At 43.1% G+C, this 27,528-nt stretch overlaps 1 protein-coding gene and 1 long non-coding RNA gene across 2 annotated transcripts in view; one reads left to right on the forward strand and one right to left on the reverse strand.

Moving 5' to 3' along the window:
- The window catches only part of CSMD1 (CUB and Sushi multiple domains 1), a 1,869,137-nt gene that overhangs the window by 864,320 nt on the left and 977,289 nt on the right, over positions 1-27,528 (forward strand). The gene's annotated exons all lie outside the window — the stretch shown is intronic.
- LOC112659179 (uncharacterized) lies at positions 17,343-19,514 on the reverse strand. The gene is made up of 2 exons (XR_003136250.3): positions 19,396-19,514; positions 17,343-18,531 (listed from the first exon to the last, which is right to left on the reverse strand). It is a non-coding gene; the product is annotated as an uncharacterized LOC112659179 (long non-coding RNA).

Below are 27,528 nucleotides of genomic sequence, written 5' to 3' on the forward strand. Positions count from 1 at the left end.
TTAAATGAAAACACAGGTGAGAAGACTAAATGTATATAATTCTCGTGACATCTGAGGATCCATTTTGAGTGTTCATAGGACTGTTAGGTCAGAGGACACAGGTACTGGTGATAAGAACTGCTTCATCAGGATTTCATAGATTCTCTGTCCTAAGTAATATTGCTATAGTTTACTACTCTGACCTCATTATTCCAAATCCTACTTGTCACATGGAAATAGTGCCTAAGATCAGCCCAATTCCATAGAAGCTTGGGTGATAATGATCATATAATCTAGCAGGTAAACTAAACAAGGATCCGGAAGTCACTTGGGAGCTCAGATTCTCCTGTGCCCTAATTTTATAACCCCAGGCCATGGAGTACTTGCTTAAGGACGTCAGGTTTACCAGTAAGGAAGGTGATCACCATGACGTTCCTTTTGCTTCTCATGCCATGGACAACCTACTAGACAAACCAGTTTTCACATTCTTAGAATAGAAGAAATACCCTTAAAACTCTTTTTCTGTATTACCAAGGACTTAGGATATTCTAACGACCTCTTGTCATTCTGAACAGTAGCCATGGGTGCATTGTTTTACAGTGGCCATCAATTGGAGAATGAGGAGACACAAAAAATTAATCACCTGGAAAAAACAAAACCTACAGATTGAGACCTACATTTTCTTTTTCTTTTCTTTCTTTTCTTTTTTTTTTTTTTGAGACCTACATTTTCATAGTTTATGATGAAGCTTTGTTTCACTGCTTTAAGTTTTCTTCTCCCCATTCTACCAGTGGTGAACCTAAAACCCTCGTCGTTGCGGTTCTCCCAAGGGTGTTCAACAAGCAAAGGTTATACCTGGAGCTTTAGCCTAGAGTTTTGACTTTGAAGGAAGTGTTATTTCTACTGCTGAGTGGCACACAATACCTATAGTCACTGAATTATTGACTATCTTGGGTATTACTTATATTTTGGAAAGAAAACCTTTGGATAGGTACTCCCTCCCTTGAAAGGAATCCAAGCAGCTGTTAGTGAACTTGGCTCATACCAGGCAGACAGTGTTCAATAATTGTTTATTGAGCTGAGCTGATCCCACTTCACTCAGGAGCAAGGTCAGAGCTATGTCTTCAGTCCAGCTCCCCTATGACTACATCAGAACGGAATATCTATTCTTAGAACATGTAAGTGGCCAACCTTTTGCAGTACACAGCATACTTTGCATCTGCAAAAAATAAGGTACTGGCTTCAGCCCTCCTGTTTATGGAATAATTGAGGAACTAAACAACCAAAATAACCACTTTTGACAAAGAAGTAAAGTGAAATAAGCCCTGCAGCACGTGGCGAAGTAAAATGCTGAGGAATATGTGCTGAGTGGCAAAGGGGTGACCTTATGCAGAGACTAAGAGACCCATGTAATCCCATTTACCCTATTAAAGACTTGTGATGGTGAACAGACCACAGGAAAAGGTGTAGCCTTTAGATAGGACCCTTCACAAGGTGACCCCACTCTTCTTGGCTCTGTCAGTCACTGATTTTTCCACATCACTTAAATCGGATCCACTTGCTATAAAAATGAGCAAGACCCAGGGCTCAGTGCCACATCTCAGGAAAATTCTGCCTTAAACAGGTCTCTGTCCCTCCTCTTGCTTGTAAATGCCCATCTCTTGATCGATATTCTATCCAAATATCACCTTCCCTTAGATGTTCAAAGGGAACATCTTTCCTTAGAAACTTCTCTTGAAATCCTGAGGGTGAATAGTCAGTTCTTCTTAGAGGTACTTTACCCATCTGTATATGAGGTTAATGCCCCCCTCCTTTGTATTCAAGCAGGCATTGGTTTGAATCTGCGTCCTGCATTGCCTTTCCACCGGAGTATAATGAATGCTTCCTTCCCTCTCTGTGTTTCACATGCTTAGTCTATATAGGCTGCTGAAACAAAGGAGCACAGACTAGAGGGCTTGTAAATAAGAGAAATTTATTTCCTGGGGTTCTGGGGACTAGAAGTCTGAGGGCAAGGTGCCAGCATGGTCAGGTTTGGGTTCAGGCTGTCTTTTGGGTGTAGACAGCCACTTTGTTGCTGTGTCCGCACATGCTGGAAGGGGCTGGAGCTCTCTTAGGATCTCTTAGAAGGCACCAGTCCCATTGTGGGAGCTCTGCCCTCATGATCCACTGACCTCCCAGGCCTTCATTCCTAACACATCACGTTGAGGGTTAAGTTTTGTTCTATGTACACAAACATTCAGTCCAAAAGAGGTGCCTTCCTTACAGAATAGGGATCATAATCAAATCTTATTGATTTTATGTATATGGATAATAGTGTATGTGATTGCATGATTATTTTCTGACAGTTTCAGACATTCAATATGTGGGAGTCTGACACTTATTTGTTTAGACCTCTCTTTATTTTGTGAAGTAGTCAAAGGTAGGCTCATGACTTAGTCTTATGTACGTGCTGACCGTGGAGAACAATGCCTGACAAATAGGAGGAGCTGTTTAAAGTGGAAAAGGATGAGTTGAGAAGGAGAGAGAGGCATCACAGGTGAGAGACCGTAATAGCCACAAGGAGGTTCACCAAAGTCCATGACTTGTCTGTGGAATCATGGCTGAGTGTGTATCTCTAGAGGGTGTGTGTGGAAGGGGTGGGGCAAGGAGGACAGTGAGGCCTGATGAATGGCAGACACCTAGGTAAGCTGTGTGACGTTTGGAAAAGTTACAAATGTCCCAACCTAATTAAGCTATAAACATTTTTTTTTTTTTAAATACCGCATAGGGAAACCATTACCAAGGGGACAAGAGAGAAGACATGGCCCCAGACACCAGTCCGTGAAGACCATGCTAAGGTGATGGTTAGACTCTCTTTGGGCCTGGCCACCCTGTCCCTTCACGGTGTTGCTGCCTGCAACTAAGCTGATAAAAGGAGAACATGGGTTTTTTAATTGCACTGGCCACTTTTCATCTTTTAAAGTAAATCCGTTATTCCATTTATAACATGAAAAGCTAGTAAGGTTGTTACAGGGATAAACTAATGCAAACCTAGAGGATAGCTAGACCAGTTGCCTCTGTGGATGAATTCCCAATGATGAGATCTTTAATAAAGTTCATTTAATTTAAAGTAAAATATACCACTAAACATCTTCTATATTTTGGTATCAGACTTGCAGATGGCTCCACCATTTGTACAGCCAGGATGTCGTTTCCCTGTCACTGTGATGATGGAACTCTGAGGAATAAGGCGGCCTCGTGGTTATCCTATAATCTGTTCTGAGCCAGAGTCAAAATAGACCTCAGAAGCTGAATGAATAGAACGCTTGATTACATAAATGATGGAAAACATTTGAATCCAAGGAATGAGACCCTGCCTATTCATTTTTTTTTTTTTTGATCTGCTCATGGTGTAGTACCTAATAAACTCCTGTACTCCACTCCCCACAGGCGGTATCTATTCATTCAGTTGTTTCCCACCAAAAGGTGAATATGTTGTATAACCTAAAGCATCAGCTTCTCTTAGCATTTCTCTTTTTGAGATCCAGTAGCCGGATATAAATTATTTCAAACTCCCCATTATTTGAACCCTGAAAATGCATTGTGTTAGGTCTGCTCCCAAATGATTTGACCACCAGAAATGACCATCAGTAATGATACTGATGATACTGTGCTCTGGGGGAAACCAAGTCAAGCCTGTGAGATTTTCAACTGCCTGAAATTTGAGGATTTGTTTTACTCCACAGCAATGTGGAAAATATATATAAGTTTAAAATATTATCTCAGGCAGCCTCGGTGGCACAGTGGTTTAGCGCTGCCTGCAGTCTGGGGTGTGATCCTGGAGGCCCGGGATTGAGTCCCATATTGGGCTCCCAGCATGGAGCCTGCTTCTCCCTCTGCCTGTGTGTCTGCCTCTCTCTCTCTCTCTCTCTCTCTCTCTCTCTCTCTCTGAATAAATAAATAAAATCTTAAAAAATATTATCTCACAGCAAAAAGTATTGCAGCTTATTTTTCAAAAGCATGGGTAGAAATACAGGTAAGATATAGAAAAACTAAAAATACTATATTTCACACTTAAGACTTCAAAATTTTAATATCCAGCTCCTCATTATTACAGTTGGACCTGGATTATTAATGTATGGTTCAATTATATAATAAATTGAAACACACATGAATAAAATTAAAATAAATAAAATGCAGCTAAGTGAGGGTCTAAAGTATTAGAGTGGATTGCCACTAGGAATGTATGAGCTGATTTAAAAAATTGTGATAGCCCTTTCTATGTCAGTTATTTGAATATTCCTTTCTTCGGCATAGAGGCCTTTCTTACAAAACTTTTTTTTTTTTTTTTTTCCTATTCCCTACTGGTGGATAGCATTGCTTGAAATAGCACTATTTTTTTTTTTTTTCCAACTGAGAGATGAGAGGAATCTGAGAGCCCAGGGACACATATGCATGATGACAATGGCTATGGAAAAGATTTTGTGACGATGGCAAGGTCTTCTGGGAGGACTTTGCTATATTAGGAGTCAATTACCAATCAGCAATGGACAGGACATATTTAGGCTCCATTTGGTTTAGGCCTCTGAAAACTACCATGGGGCATCATGAAGATGATGTGGAGGATGAGCGGGAAAGCGTTTCTAGTATGTTGCCACGCTGGGAACAGAGAATAAAGAAGGAGTTTGAAAATTATGAGAAAGAAGAATTAAATTTTGTGACTAAGAAAATTAAAAGGTGAAAAGATCAAATGTAACTACATTGTGCCACCCAGGTGCCCCCAGGAGATCAGCAGCCCAGTTTACAGAAATGAAGAATTTGGCCAGCATGGCGCGGTGATGTGGGGATGGGGTTTTGTTTTGGTCGCGTGGACTTTGATGTGACTGTGGGAAAGTGAGGTTGTAAAAGTAAAGAGCGGGGAGGAAGTTCTCACAATATATACATTTCCAAATGATAACTTTGGAAAACAAAAGTAAATCTAATGGTTTCCGCTTACTATTAAGAATCAGGAGGGGCACCTGCATGGCCCAGTTGGTTAAGCGTCTGACTTGGTGTTGTCTCAGGGTCGGGATTGAGCCCCAAGTCTACAGACTCCATGCTCAGTGGGGAGTCTGCTTGAGATTAGTCCTCTTTCTCCTCCCCCCTTTCTTTCTCTTTCTCTCAAATATTTATTTTTTTAAAGATTTTATTTATTTATTTATTCATGAGAGAGACACAGAGAGAGAGAGAGAGGCAGAGACACAGGCAGAGGAGAAGCAGGCTCCTTGCAGGGAGCCCGATGTGGGACTCGATCCCGGGACCCCGGGGTCACACCCTGGGCCGAAGGCGGCGCTAAACCGCTGAGCCACCAGGGCTGCCCTCTCTCAAATCTTTAAAAGAATCAGAAACCGCTAAAAGTCCCCTCTGATGAAAATAATATAAATTTCGTAGCCATATATAGGAGGTGCTAAACAGGAGTTTATACAGGAAAATACCACTAGTGCATGGACGAGATTGGTTGAAAACCCTTTGGAGCATTCAGAGACTTTTCCCTGGGGACCAGTTCTCTGACCCACTGTATACAGTTGGATTCATTCTTTAGTTTTCTGGATGTCACTGAACTCCTCATTAAAATGAAGAGGTGTCTTAAAATCTTTTTTGACCAAGTTGTATTGAAAGTGCTATCTACTAGGAAAGAATCTTGGGAGCTGCAGTCTATCCAGGGTTAGCGGAAATGGACTCCCCAGTCTGATGTTTGGTAATTCAGGGGAAACTGTCATCCATATGTGGGATTTTTCTCTGAATGTAGCTAAAGAGTGAGGCAGTTCTTTGGTGTTTATTTTTATTTTTAAAGATTTTATTTATTTATTCATGAGAGACACAGAGAGAGAGGCAGAGAGAGAAGCAGGTTCCATGCAGGGAGCCTGATGTGGGACTCGATCCCGGGACTCCAGGACTATGCCCTGGGCCAAAGGCAGATGCTTAACTGCTGAGCCCCCCAGGGATCCTCTCTTTGGTGGTTTTTATATACCATGTGACTCAAAAAAAAATTGGGCAGGTGACATTTCAGTAGATCTTCATAATCTGCTCAGGTAATGGGCTGAATGGTGAGCTAGAGCAGCACCACGATACTTAGAGTTCTAGCAAAAGCATGGCTTGAGCAAAATTGAGTGCTCTGACGTGGCTGGTGTTCAAGGTGTGTGATGCAGGCTCATCGCCTGGGTAGGGGGGGTGGGGCGAGGGGCTTGGAGCATCAGGACTAGGGGAGGGTGGTGGTGCAGGACACAAGAGGCCTGAGTATTTTGTTTGGAGCAGGCCGGATAGAGCTTCATTAGGATATAGGGTCCCTCATACATGCAACAGGGAACCAGCAAGTGTGTCTAAGCATCGGGGGATGGGTCTTCTCCTCTGTTATAGTTTTAGCTATTTGTTTTTAGGGGGTAGGAGGTTTCTGCTCATTCATATGTACTTAATTTTCTAATAATTTGAAAATCATAAACTTGGCCACTATGAATACCAGAGTGTCTCAGGCAGCTCGGCTGCTCTAATGTAATACCTTGGACTGGGGGGCGGGGGGGCTTATGGACAACACACACACGTGTGTATTTCTCACTGTTCTGGAGGCTGGAGGTCTGAGAACAGGATGCCAGTGTGGTTGGGTTCGGGGGAGGCCCTCTTCCAGGTGGCATATGGCCTATTTCTTTGTATCCGCGTCTGGCAGAGACCAGAGCAGGAAGCCAGGCCTCTCATAAATCTTACAAGGGCATTAATCCAATTTGTAGGATCTTCACCTTCATGAGGTTTCTTAATCCTCATTGTCTCTCGGGGCCCACCTCCTCCTTTCATTGGGGTTTCAACATAAGGATTTTAGAAACACACAGACTTTCAGGGCATAAGAATGGTCTTCAGTAAACCAAAGAACATTGATGCCTAGCTTTCCGTAGTATTATTGGGATGAAAATAGCTCCTGCAGCCAGAGGAAGAGACCATCCCACACTGTAGAGTGAAAGCTGCCTGGTTTTCTGAGATCACTACACATTAGAAAATACCCAGGTTTAAATTTGTCAACAAGAACAGATACAAACTGGATAATTCACTTTTGATGGCTTGGGAAGTGTCCCCACTGTACCTATGCACCTAGGGGATAAAGGACCCACAGCCATCACAACGTCCTGAGGAAACTACATGTGCTAGAAACCTTCAGGAAGGTACAGAAAAACTATGAACAAGGAAACCATTTCCACATGGACAATTTTGAATCTATAAAATAAACCTAGTGATTGAAAGTGTCTTGCAAATTGAGGTAATTGCCCTAATACCATCTGAGTTACGCTATAATAATAGATTAATTTCACTCTGCAGAATGACAAATAAATGGGAATAAATGAATCAGTATAATATTTTACAAACTACATATATTCTCAAAGGGGATATATGACATTTTTCGTTACCAATTCTTATTAAATTCCAGTCACTTTATTTTGCCTGCAACAAAGTTTTGTACAAATGACTTATATCAGTAAATGTTAGTAGTGATGACTCTTACTTTGGTATTAGGAATAATAGAGGTTTTATTTTTCATCTGTTCTTTAGGAAAAAAAAATAACACTTCGCCTATTGAGGACCTTCATATCTAGATCTCTAGATTTCTAAAAATCTAAAATATAGATTTCTAAAAATACACATATGCTCATTTCCATTAGTATTTTATTTTGTGTTGTTGTATCACTTTATTTTTTTTAGGTTATTCTAAGCCCTTAAACTATAAATGCTAGCACTGACTGTCATTTACATTTATTTAATGTGCTACAGTGAAGGATTTTCAGCTTAGCAAAATGCTATGCCCGCTTATTTTCTCTTCCCTCTTCCATACCTTGAGTTTCCAAGTGAGTTGTGTATCTAATAATTCTGGAAACACCTTCAACTCACTATAATGACATGATCACTCAAAATTTATATTGAGATTATTGTAATGAGTAAAAACAAGCATTGTCCCCTCTTGTGGATGTTAGAGTCTAGTGGGGAAGAAAGACAAATTGTCACACACAAAAATATACGTAATGAAAACCTGGAATCAGTCCTATCAAGAGGAACTCTTGCTTCCCAGAGAACTCTGAAGAGGAAGCCGCATCCCTGTGCAGACAAATGAAGGCGGCTCAGGAAAATTGACCCAGAATAAAGGTCAGATAGACAATCATGTACCACAGCGAACACTATGGAGAAGTACTTTGCAAGCAATACACTTTTATTTAAAAACATCAGGAAATTGAATGATCTAGGCTTTCAACGTCTCTTTGTGTAGTTTAACCTGGAGGGGGCTAATATTATATTAAAATTGAGTTCTTTTCATATGTTCAACAGTAGTTTGAAACGATTTATAGTTAGAGTTTATATCTGAGATCTTAGCTTCCCAGAGGAATATATGACATAAGGTGTCTTCAGATATCACATCCTATAAAGTACTACATCTTACGTTTGTATAATGGAATATAAACAAGTTTCTGGACCAATACCTTTCAATCTCGATGGGATTGCCATGGAGAATTTTGGTGTGGTTTTACTGGCTAAGTACTGCCTTTTACATTCAGATGCTTAATTTCCTTAATGTGCAGCCTTGGTTTTCTTTGATAGTTTGAAGGACTCAGTATCATTGCTTTCTTTATAAAAATAATTTACTTAAAAAAAATAATAATTTACTTTCGTATCCAATTGGCAAAAAAATGTGGTGGAATTTTCTTCCGATTTGGTATAATGATATAAACTAATTGAACCATATAAGGTGTATATTACATATGCGTATGGCAGTCATGACCAAGTTAAAATTCATTTAAGCTAACTTAATGAATTATAGAATTGTTTGGGTACCTACCAGTACTCTAACAAAATTAAACATGCAAGAGTAGAAACTAGAAATGTATCTTCCTCTGATGCCTTGAAGCTTTCCAAAGCCGGTAACAAACATTTGACTCAAGTGAGTTATTAAGAAGGCAATCATCAAAATATTTCTTGCAGATTAAGGCTACTTCCAATATTTGCATTGGTCTAGACTTCGTGTTGACTGTTTTACTGAGTTTAAATGGTTTTAAAATGCCGAGTACTAACAGAGCAATTTTGAACCAATTAATACCGATATAAATAATTCAGCAAAATCTTTTTATTTGGGTTCATTTTCAAGTTTATAAATTGCTGAAATGGAAAAAAAAGGGTAGTTGTATATACAGATCAATATTTGCACATTAGCAAGTTACTTAGAAATAATCTAAATATAACTATACTTTTGGGAATTATTTCCCAGAATAAATTCATTAAAATTCATCTCATTTAACTTCATTTATTTGAATACGGAAAAGTGAGTATCTATGTCCTCATACTGTAGGATTAATAGTGTAGTTATTTTTGTGCCATCTGGCTCTAAGACACATAGCAGGGCCTCTGAAAGAAGAGTGGATGAGGACAGCCAAAAAATGAGGAGAAAATAGAACCTAAGTAAGACAGTCACACAGAATAACAAATAGTTCTCAAAATTTCCCTCTGCTTCTTCTAAATTTACTTTTTTTAGCTTCATTAAGTATGACCTTGCTCTTATGTGAGTAAGAACTGTCAATTTTCACGACCGTTCATTTTGTATTACTTTAGCCAAATTTCCTGCCTCACTTTCAAGTCTAATTTTGGCTTGTTTTCTCGTTCTCTTCATTAATGTACCTATTTTATTTAAAACAAAGTAATTTTTATGAGCATTTTGTGAGGCTTTTAATCTCAACTTTCTCTAGAATTGAAAGAACTAAAATTTTCATGTTGTACCAATTCCTAGAATGATAATGGGAAATAAAACATAGTTGATGATAAAGAGGAAACAGGAGCAAATTTTGGCTCTATTTCATTACTACTAATACAGGTGATTATCTGGTATATACGTAGAACATATTGTGTAATTCAAGTCCTCACCTAAGGTCACAAACTAAACAGAACTCTTGAAGGAAGATACCAAGTGACACATTAGCCAAGTTGACTTAGTTCCATTTGGATTTATTCTCAAGCTTGCAATTTGTTTTAAGAAAAAAAAAAAAAAGGGTGGGGGGTAGTTTCAGGCTGTCTATAATCCTATGAATTTCAAATCCTGAAAATTGACAGATGACAAGGCTCTGTGTCCAGAGAAAGTTCACAAGGAATTGCAGAGAGCAAAGTAAATATCCCAAACACTAGTCCATCCCTGTATTTCCAGTGAAGGCCCTGAAATCATTCTAAGCAATCCACACAAATGAAAGAAGCTCTTCTTAATTTTGTGATATTTACTTACCAAAACAAACACAAAACACCAACCCACAACCCCACACATTCTCACCTGTCTTATGTATAAGAAAATTAGCTTGAAACAAAACCAAACAAAGTCCTATTTGTAGTTCTCAGAAACTGTATGGATTACCATTCAGTTTTTTCACTACAAATCTGAAATAACAAAACCTATTTCTCAGAGTGAAATGAATTAAAATAATTATATAACGTGATTAGTCACTTTAGTTTTGTATTCTGTGTGCCACTTTTGAAAAGCCAGTATTGTCTCTGGTATAAGCAAATACATCTTGAGGGCAATGTATTTGTTCCTTAAGGTGCAATTCAGGGTATTTCAAATAAATTTCTATTGGATTTGACCTTTCTGCAATTGCAACTATGTATGAAGTATAAAAAAAAAGTAGAAGAAAAAAACTGAAAGCATTGGAAGAGTGAGAGAGAAAAAAGGCAGATTCTGAGGATTTGAACTGGAAAATGGAGAGAGCAGTCTTTTTGAGTATCTGTGGTTAATGGTTTTTGTTCTGGGGGCACACTCAAGTCCACACTGTACAAAGCCAAGGACAAGGTTTGGTGCAGCTGCAGGCACCTGACAGTGAGGAAGTGATCCCAGACAGGAGAGGTCCAGAATGCAGAGCCCCAAACTATCATTCTGATTTTGCCCCAACACCTTGACTGACTTTTTGAACCATGCATGTGACCAGCAGATTCAAAATAGGACAACTAAACACATAAGAATTGTGGTGAGATGTGAGTCAGCCAGCAGAAGGCAGTTTTCAGTTGGAGTCCAACTAAGTTAATGACTTGCTGGAAAACAAAACAAAACAAAACAAAATCTCCTACCCCCAAGTAAACAAAAAGACCAAAGGAAAACAAAAAGTGCACTTTTTGGAAGAATGTAACAGAATCCAGAGTTTTGAAAATATAACACAACTTCAGACAATAAAAAAGTATCCAAAATATCAAGTTTTTAGAAGAAAAGTTTATTTTTAAGTCCATGTTTATGAAAAAATAAACAATCATCTCCATAGACCAAAATTGACATGATCCAGATGATGGAATTTGCAAAGGATTTTAAAGCAGATGCTACGTCTAAGCTTACAGAAGTGAAGGGCTGTTGGTGGAAAAGGATAGAAACCTCAGCAGAGAATTAAAGACTATAAAACAAAAACCAAGTGAAAAATCAAACACTGAAAAATATAATCTCTGAAATTTAAAAAAAAATATTATTGAAAGATAAATAGGATGGAGATTACAGTCAGTTACCCTTGAAATTAGGCAGAAGGAATTGCCTACTCTGAAGAAAACCACATTGCCCCCCCCACCACCACCAAGAAAACAAAACAAAAAAAAACCCCAAAAAATGGCATCAGGCTCCCTTCAGAGGACATAGGAATAAATGTCTAATACAAGTCTAATTGTAATTCCAGAAGTAAGGAGAAACTGAAGGGAAAGAGTATCTTTGAAATCTGAAAATTTCCAAACTTGGAAAAAAGAAAAAAATATATCAAGATGCTCTGAGTTGAGAAGGGATAAGTACAGAGAAACCATCTTTCCACCAACATCATGGTCCAGGTGCACAAAGGGGGAGAAAAAAGCCTTGAACGCAGCCGGGGGTGGGGGATGGCACCTTAACTTTACATGCAGAGGCACAACAATTAGAATTCCTGCTGATTTTACCTCAAAAACCACAGAGATCATCTTGTATGAAACAGCATCTCTACAGGACTGAAAACAAAGGAAAAGAAAACAAGAGAAAAAAATAACCCACATGTTTACATTATGTGGAAATATTCTTTCAGAATGAAGGCAACATATAGAGAAAAATATGAGAAAACTAAGACGATTTGTCACCAGCAGGCCTGTTGTATACAAAGTGCTGAGGTAGGTTGTTTAGGCTTAAGGGAGACAATAGGCAGTGGAAATTCAAATCTTCAATAAAAAATAAAAAAGCAATATAAATGGTAAATATCTTGGTAAAAAGAAAACATTTTTATCTTAATTTCTTCAAGTACATGTTTTGAGCAAAAATCATTGTGTTTTTTGTGGGACTGGCAATGCATATATTATAAATATATGATAACCATAGCCAAAAAAAGTAAATACAATTGTACTTTTTATACATTTGAAATAAAGTAGCACAATATTAACTACAAGAAGACCAAAGATCAGGGAGGCTTATTGTACTTTCTAAAGATTTTTTTAAATTTTTATTTATTTATGATAGTCAGAGAGAGAGAGAGAGAGAGAGAGAGAGGCAGAGACACAGGCAGAGGGAGAAGCAGGCTCCATGCAGGGAGCCCGACGTGGGATTCGATCCCGGGTCTCCAGGATCGCGCCCTGGGCCAAAGGCAGGCGCTAAACCGCTGCACCACCCAGGGATCCCCTCTAAAGCCAACACCTAAGAAAGAGCACTGGTAAATATTTAAAAGACCAATAAATTAGGGACAGCTAGGTAGCTCAGCAGTGGAGCACCTGCCTTCGGCCCAGGGCATGACCCCAGGGTGCCGGGATTGAGTCCCACATTGGGCTCCCTGCAGGGAGCCTGCTTCTCCCTCTGCCTGTGTCTCTGCCTCTCTCTCTCTCTGTCTCTCATATATATATATATATATATATATATATATATATATATATATATTTTTTTTTTTTTTTTTTTTTTTTTTTAAGAAAATCACCCATGGTCCAATCACCTAGAGAGAAGTACTAAAGTGTTGTTTACGTCCTTCCAGTATTTATGAGTGATGAGAAAATTATAAGCTTCTACTGGGCATTTGGGTGTGCTTATGTAAGACTTGCCTTCACTTACTTCACTTACTTTTTTAAAGAATTTAACTTAATATTTCAGTTTTTTCTCTTTGAGAGAATTTTACATTTATGTCTCAGATTAGTCAGGTTTATGCCACAGAATGTCTTAGCACACCATACCCTTGGAAGCATGGCCATATTTTCCTTGAGTCAGTCAAAATGGGGTCCATTGCTGATTCTAATTAGATTGTTTTGAAGACAAAGTATTCGTAAGAAGAAAAGAATAAGGAGTAGATTAAATGGAAATCAAGGGTTATCTTTCCAAGTCCTTCAATGTTTGAATGAAGGGGGAAAAATTTGACCTTGTTAGTCTTGTAAAACCAGCTCTCAGCAAAACTAGAACACCTTGGATTTTGGTACGTTATTACATATGTAATTCAGCCTAGAGCTTTTAGTATAGCAGTCTGTGCAGCTCTGATACAGTGAGTTATTTATTTTTTAAAGATTTTATTTATTTGAGAGAGAGCATGAGGAGGGTGTAGGGAGGGTGCAGAAGGAGAAACAGACTCCTCAGCTGAGCAGGAAGCCTGATGTGAGGCTCGATCCCAGGACCCTGAGGTCATAACCTGAGCGGAAGACAGATGCTTCACCCCCTGAGTGACCCAGGCGCCCGCCCCCACTTTGTAATTGCATAGTACTTGTATCCCTACAGGAAACTATTATTTCATGGTGAATAATTACATAGAGTGGGGATAGTTAATTCTGTTTCTCTCCTGGATAGTTTAGCTGGTATCTTGAAATGAGGATAGTTTTATCCTCTTTTGGGTTTCTGTCTCTCTTTTTAATCTTTACAAACCCCCAATTACTCTAAACATCTGTGTGAGCTTCTATAACTAGTTACATTTACTAAAATTATGGCAAGCACCTCATCTGAGAAGCCCAATAGCTCCGAGAGTATACAGTTTAAGTTTCTATATTTTGATTTAAAAAAAACCCTGTTTTTGTGATCATGCTTTGTCTTTTGGTATATCACTTAAAGACTTCTTTCTAAATATAAACGTAATTTCCCATAACCCTACTTTTCATTCCTTTTCTGACTGAAATCCTCAATTTAGAATCAAACTCAACCTCCCTTGACTGACAAATAAGATCCTCATGATTGGATCCCACTCCCTAGAATGGCCCTACAAACAGTCTCCCTACAGCATCTCTGCTATGGGGGGACAGGCACGCTTGACCCCATCACAACTGGGACACACTTACCAGAATTCTCTTCATTTGCTTCTTCATAGAAAACATACTGTGTCCTCCTGTTATTCTTTCCCTGTGAAAACCCTATATGTTTTTCTACAAAGCCTTTTCTGGCTCTCCAAGAATAAGGAGTCACTCCTATCTATTTTTAGTAGAATGCTTATAGGAAAATGTGCTTACAATTAATTATCCAAACTAGCTTTATCAAAATGACCTATTATCTAACTTAAAATTGTTTTAATTTTATCATTTAATTTAATGATTTACTTTAATGAATTTTAATTCCATGTGACGGAATAGATGATATATTTACACCTTATTCAAAAAGTAGGTTCATTTTGAAAGAATGAATAACTGGATAAATCAATAATTAAAACTATTATATATCTAAAGTATGCTATATGAAAAACTATATATTTATTTTATATATTATATATATTATGTTTTTACCTAATAATTTCAAACGCATTCAATAATTTCATTGGGAGAAACTGTGTGAAGAAAGACTAAGGTACAATTTTATAACAATGGCAAATTCTCTAGGAAATACTCCAAAGTTTAAGAAAAACTATTTTCCCCTAAAACTCTACTTGAATTCAATAATCAGTTTCAAATTTCCTGAATTACACCTAACTTGAAAAGAATACTTAACTAACATTCAGTATGTGGTGAGTTGAACAAAGTCAGTCTTGGCTGGGAGCCTACATTTCATAATCCCCTCTCCTGAACATCGTACCTCGTGGGGAGAAGCGACTGTAGAGTGACTACAAAGTCTAAGGACAGCATGTCCCCCAGAACCCAGATTCTTGCTTCCTCTCCAGCTGCTCATGAAAGGAATCCAGGAAAACATGTTCCAGGACAGAAGGGCCCTCAGGGCTCCGTCTATTATTTTCTGTCTGAACTTAGCAGGCCTAACCCCGTAGCACTGGAATTTTATCGAAAGCAAAGCTAAGAGTTCATGCTGTCTAACTTTCTCAAATGTGGATTCGCTTTAGGATTCAGTGATTACATCTTATACTTGAGGGTAACCATGAAATGGAAGTCACATTTGGTTGAAAATATCATGCTATGAGGGTCCTTTTTATTCTACGAGAGGCTGTGTCACACTGCTGGTGATGGAGGGGAGCCCTGCGCCCTGTGTGTGTGTGTGTGTGTGTGTGTGTGTGGCCGAGGTCGTTTTCTCTCCTGGAGCACAGACCTTGAATTCCCCTCTTCGCCCCTTTGTGCACTTGCTTAGGTTGTAGACCAAGTCTTCAGTTTTTTCCCTTCTTCTGGTCAAAATATACTATCATCTATTTTCAGATTGGAAAAAGGAATGAATGAATGAATGAATGAATAAATAAATAAATAAATAAATAAATAAATAAATAAATAATGTGAAAAAAAAAAGTCCTTGATTTGATGAAATACAAACCAATTCAGGAAGAGTTGCCAATGGTTACTACTACGGTACATTTCCCCTCTGGGCATAATTACATTAAGAAGACAATTGCCACCTCATGTAAGGAGACTTTAATGGTAAGATCTGCAGCTGAGCAGTGTGGGGGATGCCTCCAGTATGCTGGCTCTCAGGTCAGTAGATGAATCCACGTGGACATCCTTTAGTCTGCAAGTGTCGTGCACTGGGTACCCCGTCGAGTGCTGCGAAGCCCTGGGGCCACGCGGTCGTCCCGTCATGGGCTTTGGAAGTGCACCTGCTGCGCAGGTGGATGGGGCATCGAGAGGCCACAGACGGAGTAAAACTGTGGGGGGTGCGGGGTCCTGTCGGGGGCAGCGCCACACCAAGGGGGGCGGGCTGTGCTCAGCCTCAGCCCTGCAGTGTGGCCCCCGGGGAGAGGGGACAGGTGCCCCGGTGCCCCACAGGGCGCTGCCAGCCTAGAAGGTGGTGGGGGCACAGACCCTGTTCCCCCCCGCTTCCCCACGGGATCCCCTCATGTTCCCCTCGGCCCATTGCCCTGCCCAGGGGTGTGCAGCACCACCCACAGGTCCCAGGCTCCCTGGCACCCCTCCGAGGGGGTCCCCAGGACAACCCCCAGGCTGGGCCAGGAGCTTCAGGGGAGCGTGTGTGGCCCCCTGTGCGCTCCGAGCATTGCTGGTGGCTGTGCGGCCTCCGGCAACCTTCCTGTGACCTTCTCGCTGCTCTCCAAACCCCACGGGGGTGCTGTCGGGCCTCCCCACAAGGAGGAGGGCTGCTTGGCCGGGACTCGGAGGCCGAGGCTGGGGCTCCTGCGTGTCAACGTGCGTGTTGCACGCGTGGAGGTCGTGCCCCGTGCCACTTGCAGGATCTCAGCCGACAGGAGGTGTGCCCCCCACCCACGACAGGGATCACCTGCCCACGCAAGTCACACGTGGCCCCCTACCTGCCTCTGCAGCTACCTTAGGGCCTCCGTGGAGACAACCCACTTGATGGTGAAACCCTGTCAGGCCGACTCGCTCACTCTCCGACAGTTTTACTGAACTATGACGACAATGACCGCAACAATGACAACGACAACAACAGCAACGACGATGACAACAGCAACAACAACAACGATGACAACGACTACGAGGACAACGACAATAGCAATGACAACAGCAACAATGACATCGACAACAGCAACAACGACAACAGCAACGACAACAACTATGACAACAGCAATGATGACGATGACAACGACGAGGACAATGACAACGAGAATGACAGCAATGAAAGGACGATGACAACAGCAACGATGACGACAACGACAATGGCGACAATGATGACAGTGACAACAGTGAGCACAACAGCAACAACAACAGCAGCAACAACAAAATTTTAGCAGTTGAGGACCATAGACTCTTCCTAACTACCCGTGACTTTGATGAACACTAGCCGTCCTCTGCTTGAATGTAAAAGTTCAACCAGCTATTAAGGACCTTGGAGAAATATTTCCAGAAAGAGTCAACAGTTCCTAAAATGTTAACTGCACTCTCGTGGTTTATGTGTTTTGGGCTATTGCCTTTCATAAGATGTGTTTGAAATGGTTTGTATCATTTGTGTTTTTTTTTTTTTTTAAACAGTATCAGGAAGATGTGATTCCAAGGGAGAAATCTGAAAACTTAAAATAGAGAAGAGCATTAAAAATCATCCCTACTCACGTGTATTGGAATATTGCCGTCGGAAGGCTTTTCCAGTATATTTTAATGATTATTCCAGAGTTGTTGTCGTCGTTTATTACACTGAGCCATTTATGTGGATTTGATGCAAAACGAGCAAAAGCGAGTGGATATGCTGCTTCACTATGGGAACCAGACACGGAGAAAAAGGATGCCTGGGTCCGTGGGCTGAGCCAGTCTGTGGAAGCCCACACGCTATCCCACAGTTGTAGCTTCCGCAGGGGTGTGAACTTTCAGGTAACTGACGGTGCAGCAGCGAGGTCCTAAGGCCTGGGATTCTTCCTGGTGGAGGGCTCTTGGTCTGAGTTGGGGGGCTGGGGGGCACTGATTCAGCGAACAATAAACCGGTGAGGCTGGAGCACACTGGAGTGAGGACGAGAGTTGTGCTTTTAGGAAGCTGTGCATGCAAAGGTCCTGGGGCTTGTAACGCTTGCTATCTCCAGAAACAGCAATTGTACAATAGAGCAGGTGCATGGCCGGTGCGCTGGCTCGGATGTGGTCACGGGAGCACGATAGTCACAGCTTTTCCACTGAACTTACGAGCTCCTCGTTATCCCACACGACGCACCCCGCGTGGGGAAGCAGGCCTGGCCCATTACTAAAAAGATAACGCGCCCCGTGTTTTGAGTGGAGGAGAACCAGTGACACGGGCATCAGGCTGGACCTGCGCAGGCTCACCTGACCTACCCTTTCCATGTTTCCTGGCCCAACAGCTAGTAGAGAGGAGGATGTTGTTACCAGTGAGGATCTCTATGTAGACATGTGGACGTTTCCACTCCCCGGGCCCAAGTGGCCTCCTTCCGTCTTTCCCGAGATTATATTCTTATCTCCGTGGCATCCAGGAGTGGTAAACGCGTGTCCTCCACGTTCATTTATTTTCCTAAACCTAGTCGTGGTGTCCGTGTCAATCCTGCTGCTGGGGGGTCATGCCGGGCGTAGTCGAAGCCGCTCGGGGACTCTCCGGGGGTGATAGTTGGTTTGCTGAGCTAATTTTTTACACTTATGTGACCAAAGGGCCTGCTGAGAAACCGACTGTCAGAGCTTGGGGGGCGGGGGGACGAGCGGGGTGCAAATCTTCCTTTCCAGGACAAGGTTTCTGACCAGAAGACTCCCAGGGTTTTCCAAACGATCATGACATGTTTTTCATCGTTGGCTAAAGATATTTTGCCATCAGCCCTTAAAAAAATTAAAATTAAAATTAAATTTAAAAAAAAAGGAAGGGATCAATGAATGAATGGATGGACAGATGGACGGGTGGATGTGAGATGGTTTGGACAAACAGACCAGAATCCAATCAGGAAGATTCTTGCCCTCCAAGATACATTTGCATTTCCCTGCTCCCCTGCCCGCCAAGAAAACAAGTTCATATTTTATTCTGCAAGCACACAGTTTGTCCCACTGTAGTAAAGAAAAAGCGTTCTGGAGAAAAAAAAAATAGTGTTCCTATTAAACATAATCGTCCTGAAGTAGGGCTGTGTACAGGGCAGAGAGGCAAACGTGCCTTTGCCTTTCCTGGGTACAGCCACTTAAAATGACCCACCGTTGGCCCTGGGCTGATGGGCCGCTGGAGAACATGGGACTTGACTGACCCTATGAGACAACTAGGAGATTCACCTATTATTTCTGACAAATTTTCATATTCTACATATATATGCTCCCCCTGCCCGAGGAAAGGCCTTGTGACTTGGACCCGCCATCACAAAGTGCTGTTGTTATAGAAAATTTATTATTTGACTTATTAATTTAAATGAAAAACCCAAATGCTGCCCCACAGGGAAAACCTCTGGTCCTTCAGCCTCGGGCCTCCCTGTATCCAAACACCCTAGTGCTGGCAAGATAGCTGGCAGTCCATCCTCCCTCAGCGCGGCCTCTGGGTTTCTGTGTCTGGGGCTGGCAGGGTCCCTCTGTAGGGAGACCCACACCCCCTGTCAGCAGGTCCCCCCCCCCCCAACCATGCCTCTCGGCAGCTTCCCCCGAGATACTGTCCCTGGTGCACAGTGGAGGGCGCGTCAACTGCCGCCCGCTGTGCTATGAACCTACCAGATCTGAGAATCTATGTAAAATTCCAGAAATTTGGGTCTGGTCTTAATTTCCTTTTATGCATGAGCTGAGGAGCGAGGCCCCTCCCACAGGGTTCCCTGGTCCCCTGAGCAACCGGCTCCTTTGTGATGTAATAGAGCAGCCTGAGGTCCTTTTTTTCCTGCCTCCATCCTGAGGCAAAGGTGGGGAGGGTGACAGGAGCCAGGGAGGGGGCAGTGGGGAGGGTACAAGGAGCACAGGTGGGGGGATTGGGGATGATGCTGAGGGCACGGGTTGGGGGAGAGGGGGAGGGTGCAGAGGGTGCGGAGGGCGTGGAGAGGGTGCAGGGGGCTCGGGTGGGAAGGAGGGGGAGGGTGCAGCGGGTGCAGGGGGCGCAGGTGGGGGGAGCAGGGAGGGTGCAGAGGGCGGGGTAGCGGGGAGCATGGAGGGCCCACCTGAGCCAGGTGAGGGCCTGCTGCTGGGCCAGGCGCCCTGGGGTTTGTGACGCTATCTGCTTGTGTTTAATGTGTTTTGGTTTTACTGGGTCTGGTCGAAGGTGATTCATCTCTTTAGTTTCCCGACTTACACGCTCATGCTTCTGCATATCCGTACTTGGAGAGCGGGAGTGCACGCAGGGGCGTGGGAGACACGGTGACTTGGAGGGAGACGCTGGGCGCTCCAAGCCACCGCAGGTGATGTCCCGGTCCCTCCCTGCAGGTGCGGGGTCTCCCCAGGGTGAGATGCTGGCCGGGGAGCCGTCTCCCCCGTGTCGCTCTCCTACCCTAGGAAGTGCTCCCCGACGAGTCATTTCCTAAGAGGTTTGTGTCCACTTGGAACTAGCTAAGCAGCCTGTGTCGCTTTAGGAAAGGCCACTCTGTGGGCGCAGTGAGCCCTGAGGCCTCAGGAAGCTTCCCTCCGGGCCGGGGCTCCTGGGCAGGAGTGAGCTGGGGGGCCCTGGATGGAGAAGCGTGTAGCGCCTTGAGCCTCATGACCTCTGTGTTCCCTGAAGGGGTCTTGGGGGAAGGGTCTGTTTTATATTAAGAATGTGGCGCGACACTTCTGTGTCCATATTTAGCAGATGCTTGTGTAGCACGGGACACATGCTGATCGTTATTTTAAGGACTTTGTGTCCCATAATCTATAGGATTCTTTAGTTCGATATTACTTGAAGTTTTTAATCGACAGGTATTGGTGCTACAGGTCATTTAAAACCTATCCGTGAGTGTACGACTGGAATGCCTGTTACCTCCTTCGTCTAGCTGCCCATAGTTAAGAGCTTACTTCCCATGACCAGTTTCCTACTATTGCACCCCCCCCGCCGCCCTCAGTAGTGCAGGTGCATCTGAGTGTACGTACGTGTATTTGCATACATTCCGGCTCCATATGGCTGCCAGGATTTCAGTGCCCGGGGCAGTGAAGAGGCCTCCGTGCCCGATGCCTACAGGGGTCGGTGGGGGCTGCCCGGTGCGACATCCGGGGACAGCCTTGGCTGCCCTGGAGGTGACCACACTGCCCAGGTGTAATGGAATCTGCGGCCCTGGCGTCCTGGGCCTTGGGCAACCAACCACGCCTCTGTGTCCCAGTTGTAGGTCTCAATCTTAAACGTGCTCCTTCTGGAGATTCAAGGGTCCAGAGGCAGAACATAAAAGCTAAAGGAATTCCGATCCAGGAGACGGCTGCTTTCAACGTCGCCGCAGGAGGGGGTGGGACATGACCCCACCCCACTTAGAACGGCCTTGCTCGCTTACTTGTAGTGAACGTGTTACAGTCTTAGGACGCATGCCGAGTCCTAAGTGGTTTATGTACAACCACTTGGGCTCACTGCCCACTTACTGCTGAAGGAAAACAATACCATCAAGTGAAAAATGTTCGCGCTCTCCCCCCGGGGTGTGCTATTTAGACGTATCCACTTGAGATGTCGTGGTGTGGCCCACATCATGGGTGGGGTGCGGTGGCTCTGAACCCCCTCCTGGAGGCATAGGTGTTCCCCAAGTCCTCTCACCTACACACGGGCCCACGGAGCCACGAGAGCTGCATGGACCAGCCCCGCAGGCTGGGATGCCTTTGCTTGGCCCAGGCCCCTGCGGCCCTGCTGCCTCTGCGCTCACCCAGTGTCCTCTCGCCCGCCCCGGGGCTGTCCTAGGGCTGCTTCTGCTACTACCCTCTCCTGGCGCGGGTGGCCCTCAGCTCAGGCGGGCTCCGCGCTCCTCTTGCCCACCTGCTCGACTGGGAATGGCCTGACGGTTCGGCAGGGGTTGCTACATCCTCCAGCTCAAATGATGAATGATGAATTCGGATCTCCATGAGCAATTAATGGGTAATTAATTTTAGTAGCTTAACCAGTACACCCAGAAGTTTCCAAGTCATGAGAAAACTGACCTCTTAATATACAGTCTACGTTTCTTCTAAACCAAAGTGCGGCTTAAAATAAATATGCTTAGCGAATGGGTAATAACCAGCAGCAAGACCATATTATTTGTCAGATGTTGAGCACCTAGCAAGGTGAGTGGGCCACGGGAATAATTTCCTTGCTGCAGAAGCACCCCCTGCGTGTCCGTATTCACAACAAGGCGACAAAGATGACACCCCAGGCGGATGCCATGCGGATGGTGTTTTGCATAGCGTGAACGGGTTATGGAATTCATGTTCATGTTTACTTTCCTTACTCCACAGAAACACAACTCTTTCCTCCAGCTACAGCAGGAAGTCTGTACATTGCTTTGTTTCTGCAAATGTTAAACAAGCTGAGAGAGCGTTTCTGTCTTTTCTTTCTGTTAGTCACCTAAGTGATCAATGCCAATGGCTTTCTGAGGTTTGTCGCAGCCCCAGGCCCACCTGCCTTGTCTCTTGTCCCAGGTAGAGGGAATAACGTGAAGGAGGCTGGGAGGAAGTGGGTCTGAATTCCCTCCTGGAGGCCTAGGTGTTTCCCAAGTTCCCTCACCTATAACAGGGATGCTGTGGTGTTGGTGCTCCCTCCAGGTGCCTGCTTTTCCCTCTGTCCGCCTCCCCACCTGCCACCTGAGGCCAGCTCTGGAAGCCCCACTGCCCTCCCTCTGCACTTCTTTCTCCTGCTTATGCAGACAAAAGCCTGCATTGTCTCTCAGATGTCCTCTTTGGGAGGTGTCTTCTAAAGCCTCAGCTGCTGCTTTTTCAAATAAGCATTATTTTTCAAATAATTCAAATAATTGCAGAAGTAATGACCCATTCTCCAATCAAAACAGAGATCCCATGGTTGAGGAACATTTCCATAGAACGAAATCTGTACAGAAAGTGAGCCTTTCTGGAAGGGTGGGGGACCTTCCAGGCAGAATGAAGACACATATTTGCGTTATGTTTACTTAAACGCTTAAATACTCATTATTCATCAACCGTTTACTTATATAACCTATATTTTACTCTTTTGCTACATTTACTATTTACTACTTTGCTATATTTATATAACCCTTATGGGGGCGCCTGGCTGGCTCAGTTGCTGGGGCATGTGACTGCTAATCTCAGGGTTGTGAGTTCACACCCCACATTGAGTGTGGAGCCTGCTTAAAAAAGAAAAAAAGTATAGAACCAGATATAGTTAAAAAAAAAAGTACACCTTTCCAATAAATCCTCATTCTTCTCAGTTCGTCATTTGAGGTACAAATAACTTTTATTGACCATTTCCCTCCTAAAAAGACTTGTTATTTAGACATTAAATATCCGAGTCCATCAGTTATAGATGACAGCATATTTTCACTTCCAATGAATACATAGTGATTTTTAATATCTCAGTATTATTATTTTAGTGGTGTCTTAAATTAAATTTGTTCTGTCTTAATATTTTTCACCAGTATTTTATATTTGTCATAATTCTTGAGGTTATTACATGTGAGCAGATTTTGACTTTTATTATATGAAATAGTGTGTGTTAATGTTGGATACAACTTATTAACATTTTTCTCTGCACATCGCTTATCTGATTTTGGAAGGTTTACGGAATTTAAAATATGCATTAGATCAATTAATAGGTGGGGTTGTAAAATTTGTAATTATAAAGGGGGATATTTTTTTAAAGAGGGTTTCTTTTTACTTTAAGGAAGGTTATTAGAGAAAAAAAAAAAAAAACATTGGAGAGTCTCTGAAGGCCAACAATCCTGTTACGAAAATTGTTTAACATGTTTTATTTAAGTAATTGTCCACACCTGTTTTAATCAGCTACTGAATCAGAAAACTGTCGACTTTTAACTAGTTGCATATGAGAGATTAATTTTTAAACTATTTTTAAGTAGGTGAGTCATGTGTACCATCTAATCCACAAAACTATATCAAAGTATATAAGAATAATTTGATTAATATTCTCATCTTATTTGGATACAGTCTAGTCATCTAAGTTTATAAGGTAGACACACATACACACATACACATATATTGATATGATGTCCTTTTAATGCTGTTAAAAGTGAAAACTCATGATGTCTCTTTGTACTTTTATGGATTTAGAGAAAAAATCCCAGAGCTCAGGGTACAAATAGACATACATCCTGTACATTATGATGCATTTAAACACATCCTTTCCAAACAGCGGCTGCTGTAGATAAATAGATGGTGATGAAGCTTCTGTTTCCATTATTATAAGTCCAGTTGAAGGTAAATGTCACCTTAGATCTTCAGGGAAGGATGCATCAGAAGAGGCCCAAACATTTACTTTGCATACACGTAAATTAACATTTACTGAGCTTAGTGGTGCCATTCTCCTCAGATCCATTCGTTACATAGTTAATCAGATAAGTATCCTGGTCTGTGTTTTACAGTCTGGTAAGAAAATCAGTGAGATGCATCCAAAATTCTAGCACATCACGGGGAGTGATGAGTTCTGTAAGAGTTACAATTCTCAGAAATGTTATTTGTTTAGTCTATGTCCTCACACAATTATCTAACAAAAAGGCTCCAAAGTATGTGGCACAAGCTAGAAAGAAGAGTGTTTCTCTATTGCGCCGCAGCTTAGGGGTCAAGAATGGAGTCCAGTTTGGGCAGATGGCCTGCGCCACGCTTTGTTGACTCAGGTATCATCCCTTATCTGTGTGGTCACAGAGAGCTCACAGCTCCAGCTGCACGCCAGCATGGGGGAAGAGGAGGTGAAGGACCCTCCTCTGCCTTGTGGGCTGCTGACTCTCTGTGTTCTCACATGGGGCCCTCTGGGGTCTCCTTCATAAGGGGACGATCTTAAGATTTGTACATATTTTTGAAAGCAAGATAATAGAGCATGAATACACGTATGTTGAATTTTGTAACCTCTAAATTGTCTTCTGTCATAATTATGTTAACTAATTTCAAGCCAGGTCAAAACTTCATCCAGCCCATGAGTTAAAGTTATTGATCATTTAATTTAAGCCCCTTAAGATGCACCATTTCACCATCGAAGCCCCCAAATACGATCTTGTCCAGATGAGACTCATCGAAGCCCCCAAATACAATCTTGTCCAGATGAGACTCTAGAAGCCCTTGTGCTTCCCTTCTACTGCAGGTGCCAAGTTATTTGAATTCAACTTACGCTTGTGTAATGTGGCGATGAGCAAAACATTTATCATGTTGATGGCGACGATCCACCTTCCTGACTGTGGGCTCTGAGACTCTCAGAAGTGTCTTCCTGTGGAGAGCCTCTCAATCTCTCTGCCTGGTTGAAATACGTAATAGATGGAGAGAGAGAGGGGCTGGATTTGGTGTTTGCCAGCCAGCTCCCTCGTATTTGGAAAAGCTGGCTAAACAGAGGTTGATTCTCCACTGTGTCCCCCAACCCTGGTGCAAGATGATGAGTCTTGCAGTGAGCAAAACAGCTCTTCGCTAGAATGCCCTGGGGACCCCTGGTGTAGAGCTTGTGGCAAATAGAACTTTGACAATCACATTATATAAAAACCTGCATGTGAGCATCACTGGCAAAGGTCCTGTGCATGCTGTTGGTACTTAGTAAGTGTCCGCGCCACCGTCCGGTCTTGTTCAAAGTGGCGGGCTGGGCCACGTCGGGCACGGCCCCTTCCCAGCTGTGGGCATGTTTACAGGTGTCCACACCTGTGACCACCTGCAGCATCGTAGCCAGGACTCGCGTCTCTTAGACTTTATTTGGCCTTTGTTTGCCTTCCCTGTAGACGATCTTTATAAGCTGGCCCTTGCCACTGCGGGAGAATCCTGTTCCCTGTTTTAGCAGACCCTCCTAGATCCGCATGCATACACGGAGGAGTCCCTGAGCACTTGGCGCTTCTGAGAAAATCTATAGCCGTTGCTTGCAAGACCCGACTGTTGTTTGAATCTCTTTTCTCTGTTCCTTTGAAATTGCATTCTGAGCTAGGTCGCAGACAATAGGGCATTCTTTTTATATTTTTAGAGTGCTTTTAATTCTTCTATAGCATTTTCACCCTTGCAGCTTCATTTAACTAAATTATGTTATGGGATTTAATCAGCCCTCCAGTACCCTGCTAAAATGTAAAGAAATTGCCTCATCTGACTTGAATTGTCATGTCTTTCTTGACCCTTCAAAACTTAGATGGGGTTTTGTGCGGGCTTTGTAAAACCATTGAAAAAATCCAGGAAGTTTGCCATTGTTCCCAACAGCCTCTGTTCATGGGAAGCTGCTGCTCGAAGTGCAAATTTGCAGCAAGGTTCTACTGCTCTCTTCTCTCCTTGTCTCTTCCCTTCTTTCCCTGGTTCTCCTTTGCTACTACTGCTGTCATCACTCGGGGAGGTGCACTTCTTTTTTTTTTTTAATAATAAATTTATTTTTTATTGGTGTTCAATTTGCCAACATACAGAATAACACTCAGTGCTCATCCCGTCAAGTGCCCCCCTCAGTGCGCTTCAAAACAAAGGAAGAGAGAGGACTTCTAACATCTTATGGGGGTGAGTTTGCAGGTTCCACATACTCTTAGCCTAAGGCCGCATTACTCACATGGATTGATCTGTGGCCTGCCTTTCTTTTTCCAAACTGGCAAGTCCTAATCATTGATGTGAACATGGATCAATTCAAGAGGTATGTGAAGGTAGCTTTGTATTTATGCTTGGAGTATTAGAAGTTCTATTTGAGATGAAGGACCTTCCCTAAAAAGTTAAGAATAAGCATTTCTGAAAAAGACTCTGAATTCCATGTCTTAGGAAATCAGAATGTCTCCCCTTTCAGGCCAATTTGTGCATTTATTCTTTCATTAATTAAGTCATTTAGTCAATACATGGTTTATGGAGGCTCCACTATAGAGAGCTGTTGCAGGTGCTGTGGATAGGAAGGCGAATCGGAGAGCGAAGCCTGCTGGTCTCTTTCTGTTAATTCAAAATAGCAGTAGAGCTTGAGAGAAACTAGCCTAGTAAGTGATCAAAATAGTAGGAGGCAAGAATGGAATTATTTTAGGTAAACAATGGGAGAGACCTCTGAAAAAATGCTGTCAGCTGACCGGAGACATGAACAGCAGGAAACACCACGCAAAGGTCTAGGGGTGGGAGCTTTCAGACGCCCAGAGGAGGGAAGGGGCTTTTGCATCTTCTAGGACCATAAAGAAAGGCCTATGGCTGATGCACAGAGTCTGTTAGGGGCTGTGGTTGGAGAAGTCGTGAGGGCTAGATGCTCTGGGCATCGCAGTCCCTGGTAAGGGGTATGAGGTTTCTTTCATTGTTCTAGAGGACCCTGGAGTGTATTCAGTAGGGGAGCAGCACACATCTGACTTCTGTCATCAAAAACCCCCTTCTTGCTGTGCTGAGAATGGCTGGTAAAGGGCATACGGATAGGGGCATTTCATATCAAAATAGCAAGTCACCGTGGACTAGAGAAATGAGGTGCTATGAATTTCAGGTTAGGGTCACGGAGGTGGAGAAAAGGGGTGGGGCAAGGTGCTCATCTAAGTGGCTTTGACAGTGAGCAGCGTCTACAAGATCAAAGTCAAACGGGAGCCTATGAAGGCACGAACTCCAGTTGGGAGACTGCTGGTCGCTTCAGGCCACTGGGGTCTGGGGAGCCGTTCTTCAGCTGGCGGCACATACACTGGCGATGACAGCGGAGTAGCTGGAAGGTGGGTGTGGGCCTGGGCCTCCCTGCTGCGGTGGGAGTTTAGGGGCCAGCAAGGGCGGAGGCGGGAGGCAAGGCCCCCAGTCAGCAGGCAGCGGGCGCAGCTGCACACTGGGCAGGCTGAGGTCAGCAGGGAG

Source organism: Canis lupus, chromosome 16 (genome assembly GCF_003254725.2).
Source record: "Canis lupus dingo isolate Sandy chromosome 16, ASM325472v2, whole genome shotgun sequence".
Classification (NCBI taxonomy): Eukaryota; Metazoa; Chordata; class Mammalia; order Carnivora; family Canidae; genus Canis; species Canis lupus.